This window comes from Caretta caretta, chromosome 14 (genome assembly GCF_965140235.1).
Source record: "Caretta caretta isolate rCarCar2 chromosome 14, rCarCar1.hap1, whole genome shotgun sequence".
In the NCBI taxonomy this organism is placed as follows: Eukaryota; Metazoa; Chordata; order Testudines; family Cheloniidae; genus Caretta; species Caretta caretta.
The window spans coordinates 10,631,146-10,651,411 of record NC_134219.1 but is presented as its reverse complement, the minus strand read 5'-3'; the positions used below and the strand labels follow the sequence as shown (position 1 = coordinate 10,651,411).

The window sequence follows — 20,266 nt, the reverse complement described above, 5'->3', positions numbered from 1 at the left end:
CCATGCCAGCATAGCAGCTCCCCAGGGGCTGTTCTTCAGCAGGGAATAGCTGTAGTCCAGGAGCATCCTGGACACCTCTCTTGGCCTGGCACACCCCCAGGTAGGGGGGTTGTATAGTATGCTGGTTCTTCATCATGATCTTCTCCAACACCAGCTGATGAGATTCAGCCAGTTCCTGGCTCCTCTGTGCAGCCATTACAGTGCAAATGGGCCAGCTAGCAACAGAGAAGAAGAAACCATCTAATGTTACCTTTTATTTATGGGCTTGATTCAACCCTATTTGCACAGAGGCAGCTATGCTCCCCACCCCTGCAAATTCACCAGTCTGAACTGTAAATAACAAGCATATCTTATTCCAATCTTAAAGTATTGTAAACCATGTTCTCCTGCTTCATTCCATGTCAATCTTCTCAACATTAACACAGTGGTCTGAAGTTTTTGTACAGGACAGAAAATAAGCCTCCTTTAGGTGGTGTGAGTGGGTCCGGAATCCACCGCCTGGGGATCGTGGGATCTGGCAGTCATCCTGCCTAGGGGCCACGGTAGGTGGGGTAGGGGAACCCAGGCCCTCCCGCTCCATCAGGTTCCAACCCAGGGCCCTGTGAGCCCTGCCCTGTGTCTTTCACCCTGACATGCCTCAAGTCAGCCTCCCTGGGTCACTGCCTAGCTCCCCCTTTCCTTCAGTGGGCTGCAGTTTGTCCTGGCAAGCACTACCTTGCAGGTTGCCTACCTGTCTCTGGCCCATAAGAGGTGCTGCTCACCGATGCTCCTCCTTCTGAACTGGGCCTGGCTACGTCGTCCTCCAGAGCTCCCAAAGCCGGTCCTTCTCCCTGCCCTGTCCACCCCAGCTGAGCCAGTTGCCTCCCTTTCAGCCCCCGTCCATGTGGAGCATGCTCAGCATAGGCAGAGGGCAGAACCTCCTGAGCCCCAAGCTGCCCTTCCACCCTTTGCTCTCTGGAAAGGGGGTTTATACACCCCATCACAGTAGCCAAAAACCTCTGTGACTATGTAGATATTAAAACCTCTTCCCGAGGCCATGCTCCCTCACTTCATTTCTACTGAAGCCCAAAAGTTGCATGAATAATTCCCATTCAATACTGGTTTCTGTGCATCTGTTCACTTTCACATGAATCTGTGATTTAAATTTTACCACTGTGTCCAGGGGGATTTTAATTTTACTGTGACAGGGTTACACATCAGTCAGCAAAGAAAGAGCGCTAAAAGAAAAATCCCTTCTGTCTGTTGTAACAGAATGTGGGTCATTGAGCAATGGCTTTTTGCTTTAATCCAATAACTAGTTCAGTTTCCTTTAAGAAAGTAGTGGTAACCTCTGTGGTTACCAATAATTGTTTCCATTGAAAAGTAACGTGCCAGACTATTCCTGTTCATGTCTGATCTCCCCCTGCCCTTTCTCAAAAGACTTAGCTGCCAAGACTTGCTGTCTATAGCAGTACATATTTAAAGTACAAGATTAGCCTTTTGCGTACACAGACCTCTCCAGCCTGCACTGAATATATTTTTACAGCTGTAGCTTTAAGCTGGCAGGCCAATTGCAGAGAGAGCTTTTCTGGCTTCTTTAAATATAGGATACCTGTCTGTCAACATGATACTGTCTGCATTGTCACTTGCTGTTGTGTAACCTAGACAGGAGAGAGAAGGGTGCGTGTGTTGGGGCTTTTTTTGCTTCAATATCTTTGTCTACATCTCATTTACAGACAATATCTGTAAACAGATAGTGTGTTGGTTTTGATACTTTGAAATATCCTTGTCTAAGAACATTGTAAAATATATATCCCGTGATTTGTTCAGTAGTTTGATTTTTTGGGGGGGGGTCACATTTCTTTATAATTAAAATGTTCTTCTTTCTCTGTCCATAGGTTGGTCGCATTTAGGTCCTTCATCCAGTGATGTGCTGAGCACCCGTCAGTTTGTACTGAAGTCAGTTTGATTCTCTAATGTTTGGGCCCCTTTTATTTCTATTGCTATTTATTTGTATTACCCTACCACTTTGGGGCCCTATTTTGCCAGTTGCACTTCTCAAGACACAGTCCCTGCACTATATCATGAGCCCCAGTTTAATGCCTTAACAACAAGCTGGTATTCGTGAGATCAGGCCCTTAGCTTTCAACCCACAGAGGTGTGAATGTACAGGACTCTTGCATTTCAACTCTCTCGTGAGTTCTGATCTTACACTGAGTCAAGACCATGATATTAATGGAGCCAATTTCCTTTCGTATTTTAAGCTGTTTTAGCCCCCTCTAAAGCTAAGGGGCCAATCACCGTATCAGGGGCAGAAATCGTTATGCTTCCTCCATAACTGTACATTAGGGGCTTGTTGGCAAGATAATGACAGAGTTACTTACAACTATATGATGCGTTTTAATTGTCTAGGGAGCTACAGTGAACTTTTCATGAAAGGAAACAAACTGGCTTATTGCTGCCAATAGATTGCAGGGAAATACAGAGAAAAGAAGCTGAGACATTATTGAATAAAATTCCTGTGTGTGCTCCAGGCTGCAGCATCACTCAATATTAGCAATAGGAAAGTCATACATAACGAAACAAGTAGCATTTGTACTAGTATTTCCAGGCAAGAATTCTCTTCCTGTATGACCTATTGAATGGAGATAGTTTGACAGTGCAAGTAAAACTAGTGTGTGTGCGGCTGCAGTAAACCGTGATGGTGTTAAACGGGTTCATTTAATATGATCCTACCTGCTTTGACATCTGGTAAGACTATATAACAATGACTGACGAAATTAATTGAAACCCTATCTTCTGTCATTAATTAACCAGCAGCTGTCATGACACCCCATAAAGATCTGGTGCCATACACAACATCTTGGAGGCATAGTATTTTTTAAAAAATGGAAGGGTACTGTGAGCTGATGAGTAACAAATAATATGTAGCAAAATATGGGACTTTTGGACAAAATGTTAACCAGTTAATATAGGTGAGATTTTTTTTCAAAGGCACCTTTAAAAAACTCAAATATCATTGAAATTCAATAACAGTTGGGTACCTAACTCCCCTAAGTTATCTTGAAAATCCCAGCTGATATTTTTAGACAAAAATTGTCTTGGGCTTTCAACTTTAATATAAGAAAGTATATGCCCTGAGAAGCACATGCTCAATTTGCAAGTATTTACCACAACAAAATAGGTTGCGGCAGATTTGGCCCAGAGGAGTGAACAGATTTGCTCAAGTCCATTTAGTGAGTCAGTTGCAGAGCTGGGAGCAGAACTCTGGGGATGACTGATTCCCATTTACATGCTCAGTTCAGTCCATTAAACCCTGAAACTGAGTCTGAGATGTTTAATTTTCAATCCCATCGGTTTCATACACAGTTATCTCTCAGGAGGTCAGAGCATAGGGATCCATTCTTTGGTTCGTGATGATTAATGCACAGCTGGTGATGTGGCTGTGACCTAGCATGAATTTAATTACCAGAATGAGGCTGGGATGGTTTGGGTGCAGTTGTCTCCACATGGGTAAGGGAATTGATAGAGCACTACTATCCTACTTCATTTTGGGAAGTCCACCAGCTGGTGGTGGTGCCACATGGAAACTCAGCAGGATCTACAAAACGAACATCAGAAGACTAAGGGGGGCGGAGCGGATCCTAATCGAGCTGTAAATTGTCCATCCAGGGGGTTACACAACAATTTACACCAGCTGAGGATCTGCCCAAGGCTGAAGAATGATCACTCTGCAGGATAAAAGGATGATTCCAGCCATAGATATTTTCTGTTCTATCTAAAACCCCCTTTCCCACCTGTGAAATGGCACAAAATTGCAGGTGGACCTGGCACGCCCACCAAAAATGGCCCAGTTTCAATGCGGCTGCCAGTATTTTCACACAGCTCTAGCCGCTGCTGGTTCTGTGTTGGGAGGTTGACAGCCAAGAGAATTCACATCTCAATTCTTGGTCTCTTCTTTCCTTCTCCATCATGCTCCCGTAGGGCTTTGGCAGTGAATGTAGATGAGACTGAGCTTGTTCCAATCCCTGGTGCTGACTTTTGGCTTGTTAATGTTTGGCAACAAAGCAGCACTTAATAGGCCTGACATTCTTGACTAGGAGATGATTGATCAAAAGTCAGGGCTAGGCATTTTTCCCCCCTAAATTCATAGTAACTTTTCTTCCCAAGCTCCCACAAAAACAGAATGATTTGGACAATGGGATAGAAAGAATGATGGCGGCTGGACCGGTGACAGAACAGAAGACAGTGGGGTACTGTGGAGTTGCCTTTTCTTTTCAGTTAGTTCTGCTGCTGCTGTAATCTTAATTTATAAAATGAGGAGGGAGGGAGTGTATGTGTGTGTGTATGAGAGAGAGAAATGTATTCTCTGGATTATGCCAACTGTACTCTTCAGGAATGTGACATTATGAAATGAGATTTCCACATGCCTACGGGAATGAGCAGACACTGTGTTTATTAGCCTCATAAAAATACAATCTTATATCAAGAACACCCAGGTTCTCTCCCCGTTTCCTCCTGCTAGTGTGGTGTGTCTGTGTCGGCCTTGCTCTGTTGCCAGTACTGGCCAGACTCTACTCAACTGGGGCTCTGAATGTCAGCCAAAAATAGCTGGCGTTGATTGGATGCTCTGGCAAGTTAATAGCTCACAGCCAGTGAACGTGCTTGGAGAAAATGAGCAGAGTCATTGGCTGCTGGAAACTTGAGTCCATCTATTCGCTGTTGGGGTGACGGCTGTGACTTCCATACAATGTCCTAGAGGAGCTATCCTAGTTGGGCTGCCTTTGAACTTGTTAAGGATGCTGACAGCACACATTCCCAATATGTCCAGGTATTGTTGTATAGGATGAAATTTGCCCTGGTGCAAAGCGCAGGGCCTGTGAGCACTACTGAAGTCCTTAAATTAGGGGACAAGTGATGCAAAGGCCTTGTTCTCCATTGGGGTGAATTTCATCCATATAGCCTCATTCAATGCCTCTTGAAGCTGATGGAAGACTTTCCATTGACTTTCAGCGGCCCTTGGGTCAGGCCCAGGGTAAAAGACACTTTTAAAAATGTGCAGCCAATTAAAATGGAGGGAGCTGGTGTGACACAGGCTGCAACAGCAGTGAAGCTAGCACACACCTAGTTGATTTCCACAATTTTACTTTGAGGTTTCTTTATGGTTGTCATCTTAACTCTGTTGCCTATTTCGCTCTTGATCTTTGAGGAGAAAACTAGGATTTATATATGCTTGGAAATGTCAGGAATCGGGGCCTACAACAGAGCCAGTCTCTGGACAACCTAACAAGTGCAGTGGCCTTTCATAGGCTACCTGAATGGCTGTAATGCCTGATTGGTGGGAAGAATCAGCAGACCAGCTCTTAAGCCCAGAAGCAGCAGCCCACAGGTGTACAATAGCTGCATTTCATAAATATCTTTAGGGACATTCTGGACCAATATGTGATAATTTGCCTGGACAACATCCTCACTTTCTCTGAAAGTCAAGCCCTCCCATAATCAGCATGTGCACGCTCTTGGAGAGACTCTGCCAAAACCACCTCAATGTGAAGCTCGAGAAATGCGAGTTCAATAAGGAAACAGTGGGATTCTTGAGATGTATCATCTCAAATGAGGGATTTACTATGGACCCATGTAAGGTGTCTGCAATATCCAACTGGGCTGCACCCAAGGACATGAGTAGCGATTCTTTGGGTTCGCCAGTTTTTACAGGTGATTTATTAAAGGATTCTCTAGCCTGGTTGCATTCATAATGGTGCTTCTGCAAAAGGGAGCCTGGTTTGCTTGGTCCATGGTGGCTCAGTCAGCCTTTGAGTGACGGAAGAGCATCCACCTCAGCACCCATCATGATTCACCCCGATTCCACTCAACAATTTGTGATTGAGGCTGACATCTTGAATTTTGCCAGAGGTGCAGTTTTATCTCAGCATGCAGGCCCCACAACCAACTCTACACCTTTGTCTTCTGTTCTTGGAAGCTAACCCTAGCAGAAAAAGATTATGGTATTTGGGACAAGGAGCTACTGGCTATCAAGGTAGCTTTCAAGAAGTGGCACCACCTCCTAGAATGAGCCTGGTTCCCAGTCAAAGTCCTGACGGACCACAAGAACCTGGAGTACCTACAGTCTGCTAGATGCTCTAACCAATGCCTGATCCACTGGTCTCTCTCTCTCTCTCTCCTTCACTTTCTTTGACTAGGTGGTAACATTTGCCCAGGGGAGAAATGGGAAGGCAGATGCCCTATCCTACAAAGATTAATGTTTCAGACCTGGTGAGTAAGCCTTTGCCATCATGTTGAAGATGTCCAACTTCATCAAAAGAATGATCGATAGCAGTTTGATGTCCTCCATCTGCTCCATGCTCCCCAAAGATCCATTCACAACCCAGATCATCCCAACCTGATTCTGAGTTCCTCTATCACAAGGGTTGTATTTATTTTGTAGCGGGACAACCCCTGGGCTTCTGCTATTGAAAGTGTGCTGTTGTTCGCCACTTCTGGGCCATTCTGGCCATTGCAAGACCTGGAATCTGGTCTTGAGGAGCTTCTGGTGGCCAGGCCTATGAGCTTACATCAAGGATTAGATCAGGTCCTGCAACTTCTGCACCCGGACCAAGGACTCATGATCAAAACCCCTAGGCCTCCTCCAGTCTCTGCTCAGACCTCCACAGCCTTGGTTTACTATATCCGTGAACTTCACTGTAGAACTGCCATCCTCAGAGGGACACTTGGTAACCCTGGTAGCTGTTGACCTCCTAATAAAGATGGTGCACTTCATCCCGATCCATACTGCTTCCACCACACAGCAGATGGCCTGGCTCTTCCTGGAAAGTGTCTCCCACTTCCATGGGTTACCCAGCAAAGCCCATTCTTGGAAAACTATGGCATTCATCCCCGCTTCCACCCAGAGACTTACCCATGGTTTTCCCAATACTGGCCATCACTGATTTAGACTCCCACTTGCACTGGGAGCTCAAGCAACAATCACAGTTTGCCAGAGAAGCCTACAAACATTGTGGAGAACAAGACCGCCAGGCTACCCCCAGTCTGGTGTAGGGGGCAAAGTGTGGCTCTCTGCCCAGAATTTTAAATCATGCCACCCATCTGGCAAACTAGACTGCTAATACCTGGGCCCCTTCAAGTTTATAGAACAGGTAAACCCAGTGGCCTTCAGGTTACAGCTGCCTGAATCCTTGAGGATCCATCCTGTCTCTCGCATCTTGCTTTTAAATCCCTACCCCAAGAACTCCAACCCACCACTGCCACCTGTAAGAAGGTGGACAGAAGGACTACTTGGTCCACCAAATCCTTGACTCAGAAAGTTTAGGGAAAGGCTCCAGTACCTGGTGGACTGTGAAGGCTACAGTATGGAAGAGCGGTCTTGGGAACCAGTAGAGCACATCTATTACAAGAGTTTCATGGGGCCTGAGAAACTGGGCCCTGAAGACCCTCGCGGGGGAGGGGCGGAGTGTACTGTCAGAAATCAGGGATTGCAGCACAGCCAATCCATGGGCAACCTAATCAGCGCAGCCGGCCTGTAGGAGGCTGCCTGATCAGTGGGAAGAGTCTGTAAACCAGCTGTTATACCCAGCAGCAGCAGCATTTCAGTGGCTGCTCACAGCATTCACCCACAGCTGTAATAGCTCCTAGGCCTGCATGTTCCCAGCTGCTGCTATGAACCTTGCCTTGCCTCACTCTAGGTAGCCCAGCTCTGACTTCTGATTCTGGCTCTGACTCTTGGTCTGATACCTGGCCTCAGACTCTGACTCAGCCCCTGAGCGCCTGTTCCTGGCTGATGATTCCTGCTCCAACCACTAGGCACGACTGCCCACATCCCAGTCTCTGAGAGCAAGAAGGTATATGGAAATTTGGAAGAGACATAAATTTACTTTTAGCAGCTGTTTTAAAAATAGCCAGTACATTGCACTTGCTATTGAAGGTTTGTGAGGTTCTCAGATACTATAGCAGTGAACAAGTAAATAGATTTCCTGTGTCCTAGTCCTAGGCTTTAACCACAAGATCCTCCTCCCCTAATCTAAAGGATTAGTCTGCCCCCATTATTCAGACCGGCTCGCATGGCTGCGTTATTAATGTGAAAACTTTTGCTACCGAGTGTAAAGTTAAACACAAAATCCAGGAGAAAGCCAGTGGGGATAAATAAAGTGATTGGACTTGAAGCACAAATTATGTAGTGCAACCTGAAATCTTCCACTCCCGGCTTTATTCCCTTTTACTTGAGGAGCCACATGCTGGCTGGCCAGCTGTATTTCTATTTTCATTGGCCGTGGACTCTGCTGTAACAGCTGGACCTTTACATTCTCAGGAACAATTCCCATAATTTATTTCCCTCACTGGTGCCCTCACTCAGCAAATGTGCTTTGTCCAAGCAATCCTTTTGATGCATCTTTATTTTTGCAAGTGCATGGTAACCTGCACCCACTATTTTCCTCAAAGACTTACAGGTAACAGTTAAGCTTCCAGAATGAATTCAAACCTGTGGTGCCTTGAATTATGTGCTTCATAATTTCTAGAATTTCAGCACCCCTTTCTATTGTAAAGATAAATGTCATAGACTGCTTCTCTTAAATCTGTAATGATTTAAAATGCAGCTCTAGCATTATGTGATTTCCATCATCCTTTAAGTGATTGTTTTAACTCCCTAATAGTAAATCTTTAAATGCATTTCAATGTTCTGACATGCCACATCCTCCAAAGGACAGGTACAGAAAATCAGAGCTCTTTGACTGCATTTAAATCACCATCTGATTTTATCAAGTGCTGTTGAGAGATCTTCAATAATCCAACCAAATCCCAATTTGGGGAAATAAATCATGGCCCTTAAATACATTTCCCTTCTAGTGTCATTTAGAGAGGTTGCATGCTTCCTTCCCTAAGCTGCCAAGAAAGGGTGCTGTTAAGTGTGTATCATACTCCATTCCAGAGAACACTGCATTTCAGTGGTAGGTTTTCCATTCCTTTCATCTCCTCAGGGAGGGGGAAGAATGGAAGGGGATGGTAGGATCGTATAAGGTGTATTTTTAGGGATAAATTTATGTAACTGTAAGAAATAGTGACAGATTATCTGCCTCTGTAGCTTCAAACAAAACTGTTTTCAGGAATACATATTCCATCGGGGATAAATAAGTGTAAGAGAGAGAATCTAAAGCATACATTCATATAGTGTCACTCCAGACACTTGGGGTCTGATGCAAAGCCCATTGAAGTAGATGGAAAGCTCTGATTAAGCAAACAGTAGTGCTTCAGTTCTTTCTAATTCAGGCAATAATTCTTTTCTCCTATCCCCCTGATATTGCACAGCATCTGTACTTTCCCATGCCATAGTCAGTGTTGCTATCCGTAGGAGATCTTTAGTGCTTCCATTTTCCATAGATTTTTGGGCCAGAAGGGACCATTATGGCTATGTACTCTGCTGACCTGGGCATAACACAAGCCATAGGCCCTATGAGATACAGTATATGAATTCGCAAAAAGAAAAGGAGTACTTGTGGCACCTTAGAGACTAACCAATTTATTTGAGCATAAGCTTTCGTGAGCTATAGCTCACTTCATCGGATGCATACTGTGGAAAGTGTAGAAGATCTTTTTATACACACAAAGCATGAAAAAATGGGTGTTTACCACTACAAAAGGTTTTCTCTCCCCCCACCCCACTCTCCTGCTGGTAATAGCTTATCTAAAGTGATCACTCTCCTTACAATGTGTATGATAATCAAGTTGGGCCACTTCCAGCACAAATCCAGGTTTTCTCCCCGCCCCCCCTCCCCAACCCACTCTCCTGTTGGTAATAGCTTATCTAAAGTGATCACTCTCCTTACAAAGATAATCAAGGTGGGCCATTTCCAGCACAAATCCAGGGTTTAACAAGAACGTCTGGTGGGGGGGTTAGGAAAAAACAAGGGGAAATAGGTTACCTTGCATAATGACTTAGCCACTCCCAGTCTCTATTCAAGCCTAAGTTAATTGTATCCAATTTGCAAATTAATTCCAATTCAACAGTCTCTCGCTAGAGTCTGGTTTTGAAGTTTTTTTGTTGTAATATCGCAACTTTCATGTCTGTAATCGCGTGACCAGAGAGATTGAAGTGTTCTCCGACTGGTTTATGAATGTTATAATTCTTGACATCTGATTTGTGTCCATTTATTCTTTTACGTAGAGACTGTCCAGTTTGACCAGTGTACATGGCAGAGGGGCATTGCTGGCACATGATGGCATATATCACATTGGTGGATGTGCAGGTGAACGAGCCTCTGATAGTGTGGCTGATGTTATTAGGCCCTGTGATGGTGTCCCCTGAATAAATATGTGGGCACAGTTAGCAACGGGTTTTGTTGCAAGGATAGGTTCCTGGGTTAGTGGTTCTGTTGTGTGGTATGTGGTTGCTGGTGAGTATTTGCTTCAGGTTGGGGGGCTGTCTGTAGGTAAGGACTGGCCTGTCTCCCAAGATTTGTAAGAGTGTTGGGTCATCCTTCAGGATAGGTTGTAGATCCTTAATAATGCGTTGGAGGGGTTTTAGTTGGGGGCTGAAGGTGACGGCTAGTGGCGTTCTGTTATTTTCTTTGTTAGGCCTGTCCTGTAGTAGGTGACTTCTGGGAACTCTTCTGGCTCTATCAATCTGTTTCTTCACTTCTGCAGGTGGGTATTGTAGTTGTAAGAATGCTTGATAGAGATCTTGTAGGTGTTTGTCTCTGTCTGAGGGGTTGGAGCAAATGCGGTTGTATCGCAGAGCTTGGCTGTAGACGATGGATCATGTGGTGTGGTCAGGGTGAAAGCTGGAGGCATGTAGGTAGGAATAGCGGTCAGTAGGTTTCCGGTATAGGGTGGTGTTTATGTGACCATCATTTATTAGCACTGTAGTGTCCAGGAAGTGGATCTCTTGTGTGGACTGGACCAGACTGAGGTTGATAGTGGGATGGAAATTGTTGAAATCATGGTGGAATTTCTCAAGGGCTTCTTTTCCATGGGTCCAGATGATGAAGATGTCATCAATATAGCGCAAGTAGAGTGGGGCGTTAGGGGACGAGAGCTGAGGAAGCGTTGTTCTAAGTCAGCCATAAAAATGTTCGCATACTGTGGGGCCATGCGGGTATCCATAGCAGTGCCGCTGATTTGAAGGTATACATTGTCCCCAAATGTAAAATAGTTATGGGTAAGGACAAAGTCACAAAGTTCAGCCACCAGGTTAGCCGTGACATTATCGGGGATAGTGTTCTTGGCGGCTTGTAGTCCATCTTTGTGTGGAATGTTCGTGTAGAGGGCTTCTACATCCATAGTGGCCAGGATGGTGTTATCAGGAAGATCACCGATGGATTGTAGTTTCCTCAGGAAGTCAGTGGTGTCTCGAAGGTAGCTGGGAGTGCTGGTAGTGTAGGGCCTGAGGAGGGAGTCTACATAGCCAGACAATCCTGCTGTCAGGGTGCCAATGCCTGAGATGATGGGGCGCCCAGGATTTCTGGTTTATGGATCTTGGGTAGTAGATAGAATATCCCAGGTCGGGGTTCCAGGTGTGTCTGTGCGGATTTGATCTTGTGCTTTTTCAGGGAGTTTCTTGAGCAAATGCTGTAGTTTCTTTTGGTAACTCTCAGTGGGATCAGAGGGTAATGGCTTGTAGAAAGTGGTGTTGGAGAGCTGCCGAGCAGCCTCTTGTTCATATTCCTACCTATTCAGGATGACAACAGCACCTCCTTTGTCAGCTTTTTTGATTATGATGTCAGAGTTGTTTCTGAGGCTGTGGATGGCATTGTGTTCTGCACCGCTGAGGTTGTGGGGCAAGTGATGCTGCTTTTCCACAATTTCAGCCCGTGCACGTCGGCGGAAGCACTCTATGTAGAAGTCCAGTCTGCTGTCTCGACCTTCAGGAGGAGTCCACCCAGAATCCTTCTTTTTGTAGTGTTGGTAGGGAGGTCTCTGTGGATTAGTATGTTGTTCAGAGGTGTGTTGGAAATATTCCTTGAGTCAGAGACGTCGAAAATAGGATTCTAGGTCACCACAGAACTGTATCATGTTCGTGGGGGTGGAGGGGCAGAAGGAGAGGCCCCGAGATAGGACAGCTGCTTCTGCTGGGCTAAGAGTATAGTTGGATAGGTTAACAATATTGCTGGGTGGGTTGAGGGAACCATTGCTGTGGCCCCTTGTGGCATGTAGTAGTTTAGAAAGTTTAGTGTCCTTTTTCTTTTGTAGAGAAGCAAAGTGTGTGTTGTAAATGGCTTATCTAGTTTTAGTAAAGTCCAGCCATGAGGAAGTTTGTGTGGAAGGTTGGTTTTTTATGAGAGTATCCATTTTTGAGAGCTCATTCTTTATCTTTCCCTGTTTGCTGTAGAGGATGTTGATCAGGTGGTTCCGCAGTTTCTTTGAGAGCGTGTGGCGTAAGCTGTCAGCATTGTCTGTGTGGTATGTAGATTGTAATGGATTTTTTACCTTCAGTCCTTTTGGTACGATGTCCATCTGTTTGCATTTGGAAAGGAAGATGATGTCTGTCTGTATCTGTACAAGTTTCTTCATGAATTGAGGAGGAGGGAATGGATGGCTGTATTGTGTGGCGGTATCTTATTGCTTCTGGGTGGTGGGGCGGGGGGCACAAAAGGCGGTAAAGGGAAAGAGAAAATAAGGTGACTGAAAATTGAAACAGATATTGAACATGTGGATTACTACATGGATGGGAGATCATTTTGTCCCTACGCATTTTTGTTTTCCTTTTAGGATGATTTAAAAAAAATAGGATTGTTTTGTAAGGATCAAGAACCCGTTTGTAGAATTATCCCATGTACTGAAAATGTTTGTCTTCCTCTTGGTGTATCTAAATCTAGGTATGCTTCTTGTATTCAGGGAGTTTAGACTGTTTGAATGGTGTGACTGAGATTTGACTAGATCATCTGAAAAGCTGAACACGGTTTTGTGTGTGATGACATCTCATCTTGTAGTTACCCCCAGCACAAGCTGCTGTTTACCCCTTTGCATGGGACGAATTTCACTTTGGCACCTTTCTGTAGAATAGGGTAATATTTAAGAGAGTCTGTCTAAACTCACTTATTTTCTCCATATTATAATTTAGAAATGGAGCAGCTTTTATTTTTCCAGGAGTTCACAAGTATCATTCAAAATTTCCCAGTAGAGATATGCACTGATCCAAATCAATGAATTAAAGTAGCGGGTTATGGACATTTCTAATGAACATAGCTGACCTGTACCTATATCTGACTTTGACGCTATATAATAAGCAGTCACCACACTTACCACAAGCTTGGGTGATATTTATATTTTAGACTTAATACTCTCGTTCCAGGATGATGTGCTATTGCTGTCATTTTAACTGGCATTCCCTTCTGTCTTGAAGCATCAGATCTCTGAAGACCATGCTCCTGGTTACTGAACCTCCTGTTAGTGAAATCTGTTGTTCAGATATGAGATCCTTCTGCAGAAAAATCATGGTTTAGCTTGGATCAGAATGATATGTTCCCTTTGTTTCGGTCGTAGTTCTCTTTATTTTGCAGCTCGCAGCTTGCACAGGTTCGTAAGAATGTTATTCATCTTTTGAAAATGTTGTAGAAAGAGTTGTGTAAATTCAAATGATGGCATCACTGTTACATGTACCATCAACTTCACAAATAATGCCCCATGAAATCATAATGTTCAATTCCATGCATGACAGATTTTCACAATATTCCTATTTCCAACTGTGGAGATGGTAGCTCAGATTTTATTCTCGTCAGCTCTCTCAAGCTAAGCAGGCTCAAGATAGGTCAGTGTTTACATGGGAGATGTCTTGGCAGTACCCAGATGCTGCAGGCAGAAGAATAGGGAGCATTCTTCCCATTTAATCAGTGTTGAACCAGTGCCTGGTGTTAAGGGGCACTTTAGAATGAGAAGAAATGTCTTTTGGATATGGGGCAAAACAAAAGTCCTGACTGGCTAGAGCTGGCAGAGAAATTTATTTTTTTTTCCCCAGGGAAAATTTCCAAAAATACCCAAAACACTTTTGGTTTCCATTTGAAAAAAAATTGGGGGGGTTTCTTTGAAAACCCTCAAACTGAACATTTTCAAATGCTGCACATAGACAAAAAGAAAAGGAGTACTTGTGGCACCTTAGAGACTAACCAATTTATTTGAGCATGAGCTTTCGTGAGCTACAGCTCACTTCATCAGATGTTTACCGTGGAAACTGCAGCAGACTTTATATACACACAGAAATCATGAAACAATACCTCCTCCCACCCCACTGTCCTGCTGGTAATAGCTTATCTAAAGTGATCAACAGGTGGGCCATTTCCAGCACAAATCCAGGTTTTCTCACCCTCCACCCCCCCCACACAAATTCACTCTCCTGCTGGTGCTAGCCCATCCAAAGTGACAACTCTTTACATAATCAAGTCGGGCTATTTCCTGCATAGATCAAGGTTTTCTCACATCCCCCCCACCCCCATACACACACAAACTCACTCTTCTGCTGGTAATAGCTCATCTAAACTGACCATTCTCCAGGTTTAAATCCAAGTTAAACCAGAACATCGGGTGTGGGGGGGGTAGGAAAAAACAAGAGGAAACAGGCTACCTTGCATAATGACTTAGCCACTCCCAGTCTCTATTTAAGCCTAAATTAATAGTATCCAATTTGCAAATGAATTCCAATTCAGCAGTTTCTCGCTGGAGTCTGGATTTGAAGTTTTTTTGTTTTAAGATAGCGACCTTCATGTCAGTGATTGCGTGACCAGAGAGATTGAAGTGTTCTCCGACTGGTTTATGAATGTTATAATTCTTGACATCTGATTTGTGTCCATTTATTCTTTTACGTAGAGACTGTCCAGTTTGACCAATGTACATGGCAGAGGGGCATTGCTGGCACATGATGGCATATATCACATTGGTGGATGTGCAGGTGAACGAGCCTCTGATAGTGTGGCTGATGTTATTAGGCCCTGTGATGGTGTCCCCTGAATAGATATGTGGGCACAATTGGCAACGGGCTTTGTTGCAAGGATAAGTTCCTGGGTTAGTGGTTCTGTTGTGTGGTATGTGGTTGTTGGTGAGTATTTGCTTCAGGTTGCGGGGCTGTCTGTAGGCAAGGACTGGCCTGTCTCCCAAGACTTGTGAGAGTGTTGGGTCATCCTTTAGGATGGGTTGTAGATCCTTAATAATGCGTTGGAGGGGTTTTAGTTGGGGGCTGAAGGTGACGGCTAGTGGCGTTCTGTTATTTTCTTTGTTAGGCCTGTCCTGTAGTAGGTAACTTCTGGGAACTCTTCTGGCTCTATCAATCTGTTTCTTTACTTCTGCAGGTGGGTATTGTAGTTGTAAGAAAGCTTGACAGAGATCTTGTAGGTGTTTGTCTCTGTCTGAGGGGTTGGAGCAAATGCGGTTGTATCGCAGAGCTTGGCTGTAGACGATGGATCGTGTGGTGTGGTCAGGGTGAAAGCTGGAGGCATGCAGGTAGGAATAGCGGTCACATTTGGGGACAATGTATACCTTCAGATCAGCGGCACTGCTATGGGTACCCGCATGGCCCCACAGTATGCCAACATTTTTATGGCTGATTTAGAACAACGCTTCCTCAGCTCTCGTCCCCTAAAGCCCCTACTCTACTTGCGCTATATTGATGACATCTTCATCATCTGGACCCATGGAAAAGAAGCCCTTGAGGAATTCCACCATGATTTCAACAATTTCCATCCCACCACCAACCTCAGCCTGGTCCAGTCCACACAAGAGATCCACTTCCTGGACACTACAGTGCTAATAAACAATGGCCACATAAACACCACCCTATACCGGAAACCTACTGACCGCTATTCCTACCTGCATGCCTCCAGCTTTCACCCTGACCACACCACACGATCCATCGTCTACAGCCAAGCTCTGCGATACAACCGCATTTGCTCCAACCCCTCAGACAGAGACAAACACCTACAAGATCTCTGTCAAGCTTTCTTACAACTACAATACCCACCTGCAGAAGTAAAGAAACAGATTGATAGAGCCAGAAGAGTTCCCAGAAGTTACCTACTACAGGACAGGCCTAACAAAGAAAATAACAGAACGCCACTAGCCGTCACCTTCAGCCCCCAACTAAAACCCCTCCAACGCATTATTAAGGATCTACAACCCATCCTAAAGGATGACCCAACACTCTCACAAGTCTTGGGAGACAGGCCAGTCCTTGCCTACAGACAGCCCCGCAACCTGAAGCAAATACTCACCAACAACCACATACCACACAACAGAACCACTAACCCAGGAACTTATCCTTGCAACAAAGCCCGTTGCCAATTGTGCCCACATATCTATTCAGGGGACACCATCACAGGGCCTAATAACATCAGCCACACTATCAGAGGCTCGTTCACCTGCACATCCACCAATGTGATATATGCCATCATGTGCCAGCAATGCCCCTCTGCCATGTACATTGGTCAAACTGGACAGTCTCTACGTAAAAGAATAAATGGACACAAATCAGATGTCAAGAATTATAACATTCATAAACCAGTCGGAGAACACTTCAATCTCTCTGGTCACGCAATCACTGACATGAAGGTCGCTATCTTAAAACAAAAAAACTTCAAATCCAGACTCCAGCGAGAAACTGCTGAATTGGAATTCATTTGCAAATTGGATACTATTAATTTAGGCTTAAATAGAGACTGGGAGTGGCTAAGTCATTATGCAAGGTAGCCTGTTTCCTCTTGTTTTTTCCTACCCCCCCCACACCCGATGTTCTGGTTTAACTTGGATTTAAACCTGGAGAATGGTCAGTTTAGATGAGCTATTACCAGCAGAAGAGTGAGTTTGTGTGTGTATGGGGGTGGGGGGGATGTGAGAAAACCTTGATCTATGCAGGAAATAGCCCGACTTGATTATGTAAAGAGTTGTCACTTTGGATGGGCTAGCACCAGCAGGAGAGTGAATTTGTGTGGGGGGGGTGGAGGGTGAGAAAACCTGGATTTGTGCTGGAAATGGCCCACCTGTTGATCACTTTAGATAAGCTATTACCAGCAGGACAGTGGGGTGGGAGGAGGTATTGTTTCATGATTTCTGTGTGTATATAAAGTCTGCTGCAGTTTCCACGGTAAACATCTGATGAAGTGAGCTGTAGCTCACGAAAGCTCATGCTCAAATAAATTGGTTAGTCTCTAAGGTGCCACAAGTACTCCTTTTCTTTTTGCGAATACAGACTAACACGGCTGTTCCTCTGAAACCTGTCATTATGCAAGGCACTGCATTTAGCCGTATGGAGTGGAAATCTATCAACTGCATGAAGAAACTTGTACAGATACAGACAGACATCATCTTCCTTTCCAAATGCAAACAGATGGACATCGTACCAAAAGGACTGAAGGTCAAAAATCCATTACAATCTACATACCACACAGACTATGCTGACAGCTTGTGCCTCACGCTCTCAAAGAAACTGCGGAATCACCTGATCAAGATCCTCTACAGCAAACAGGGAAAGATTAAGAATGAGCTCTCAAAAATGGATACTCTCATAAAGAACCAACCTTCCACACAAACTTCCTCGTGGCTGGATTTTACTAAAACTAGACAAGCCATTTACAACGCACACTTTGCTTCTCTACAAAAGAAAAAAGACACTAAACTTTCTAAACTACTACATGCTACAAGGGGCCACAGCAATGGTTCCCTCACCCCACCTAGCAATATTGTTAACCTATCCAACTATACTCTCAGCCCAGCAGAAGCAGCTGTTCTATCTCGGGGCCTCTCCTTCTGCCCCTCCACCCCCACGAACATGATACAGTTCTGTGGTGACCTAGAATCCTATTTTCGACGTCTCCGTCTCAAGGAATATTTCCAAAATACCTCTGAACAACATACTAATCCACAGAGGTCTCCCTGCCAACACTACAGAAAGAGGGATTCTAGATGGACTCCTCCTGAAGGTCGAAACAGCAGACTGGACTTCTACATAGAGTGCTTCCGCCGACGTGCACGGGCTGAAATTGTGGAAAAGCAGCATCACTTGCCCCATAACCTCAGCCATGCGGAACGCAATGCCATCCACAGCCTCAGAAACAACTCTGACATCATAATCAAAAAGGCTGACAAAGGAGGTGCTGTTGTCATCATGAATAGGTCGGAATATGAACAAGAGGCTGCTCGGCAGCTCTCCAACACGAGTTTCTACAAGCCATTACCCTATGATCCCACTGAGAGTTACCAAAAGCAACTACAGCATTTGCTCAAGAAACTTCCTGAAAAAGCACAAGATCAAATCCGCACAGACACACCCCTGGAACCCCGACCTGGGATATTCTATCTACTACCCAAGATCCATAAACCTGGAAATCCTGGGCGCCCCATCATCTCAGGCATTGGCACCCTGACAGCAGGATTGTCTGGCTATGTAGACTCCCTCCTCAGGCCCTACGCTACCAGCACTCCCAGCTACCTTCGAGACACCACTGACTTCCTGAGGAAACTTCAATCCATCGGTGATCTTCCTGATAACACCATCCTGGCTACTATGGATGTAGAAGCCCTCTACACCAACATTCCACACAAAGATGGACTACAAGCCGTCAAGAACACTATCCCCGATAATGTCACGGCTAACCTGGTGGCTGAACTTTGTGACTTTGTCCTTACCCATAACTATTTCACATTTGGGGACAATGTATACCTTCAGATCAGCGGCACTGCTATGGGTACCCGCATGGCCCCACAGTATGCCAACATTTTTATGGCTGATTTAGAACAACGCTTCCTCAGCTCTCGTCCCCTAAAGCCCCTACTCTACTTGCGCTATATTGATGACATCTTCATCATCTGGACCCATGGAAAAGAAGCCCTTGAGGAATTCCACCATGATTTCAACAATTTCCATCCCACCACCAACCTCAGCCTGGTCCAGTCCACACAAGAGATCCACTTCCTGGACACTACAGTGCTAATAAACAATGGCCACATAAACACCACCCTATACCGGAAACCTACTGACCGCTATTCCTACCTGCATGCCTCCAGCTTTCACCCTGACCACACCACACGATCCATCGTCTACAGCCAAGCTCTGCGATACAACCGCATTTGCTCCAACCCCTCAGACAGAGACAAACACCTACAAGATCTCTGTCAAGCTTTCTTACAACTACAATACCCACCTGCAGAAGTAAAGAAACAGATTGATAGAGCCAGAAGAGTTCCCAGAAGTTACCTACTACAGGACAGGCCTAACAAAGAAAATAACAGAACGCCACTAGCCGTCACCTTCAGCCCCCAACTAAAACCCCTCCAACGCATTATTAAGGATCTACAACCCATCCTAAAGGATGACCCAACACTCTCACAAGTCTTGGGAGACAGGCCAGTCCTTGCCTACAGACAGCCCCGCAACCTGAAGCAAATACTCACCAACAACCACATACCACACAACAGAACCACTAACCCAGGAACTTATCCTTGCAACAAAGCCCGTTGCCAATTGTGCCCACATATCTATTCAGGGGACACCATCACAGGGCCTAATAACATCAGCCACACTATCAGAGGCTCGTTCACCTGCACATCCACCAATGTGATATATGCCATCATGTGCCAGCAATGCCCCTCTGCCATGTACATTGGTCAAACTGGACAGTCTCTACGTAAAAGAATAAATGGACACAAATCAGATGTCAAGAATTATAACATTCATAAACCAGTCGGAGAACACTTCAATCTCTCTGGTCACGCAATCACTGACATGAAGGTCGCTATCTTAAAACAAAAAAACTTCAAATCCAGACTCCAGCGAGAAACTGCTGAATTGGAATTCATTTGCAAATTGGATACTATTAATTTAGGCTTAAATAGAGACTGGGAGTGGCTAAGTCATTATGCAAGGTAGCCTGTTTCCTCTTGTTTTTTCCTACCCCCCCCACACCCGATGTTCTGGTTTAACTTGGATTTAAACCTGGAGAATGGTCAGTTTAGATGAGCTATTACCAGCAGAAGAGTGAGTTTGTGTGTGTATGGGGGTGGGGGGGATGTGAGAAAACCTTGATCTATGCAGGAAATAGCCCGACTTGATTATGTAAAGAGTTGTCACTTTGGATGGGCTAGCACCAGCAGGAGAGTGAATTTGTGTGGGGGGGGTGGAGGGTGAGAAAACCTGGATTTGTGCTGGAAATGGCCCACCTGTTGATCACTTTAGATAAGCTATTACCAGCAGGACAGTGGGGTGGGAGGAGGTATTGTTTCATGATTTCTGTGTGTATATAAAGTCTGCTGCAGTTTCCACGGTAAACATCTGATGAAGTGAGCTGTAGCTCACGAAAGCTCA

General features: G+C 44.9%; 1 protein-coding gene across 3 annotated transcripts in view; it reads left to right on the top strand.

The window, feature by feature from the left end:
- The window catches only part of ANKFN1 (ankyrin repeat and fibronectin type III domain containing 1), a 302,026-nt gene that overhangs the window by 49,965 nt on the left and 231,795 nt on the right, over window positions 1-20,266 (top strand). Inside the window, exon 1 of one of the 3 annotated variants that reach the window (XM_075119244.1) lies at window positions 13,335-13,500. The exons of the other annotated variants lie outside the window; for them this stretch is intronic. The gene's annotated coding sequence lies outside the window, so the exon portion shown is untranslated. Of the gene's footprint in view, window positions 1-13,334; window positions 13,501-20,266 lie in introns of those variants that run through there. 3 annotated transcript variants of the gene reach the window in all.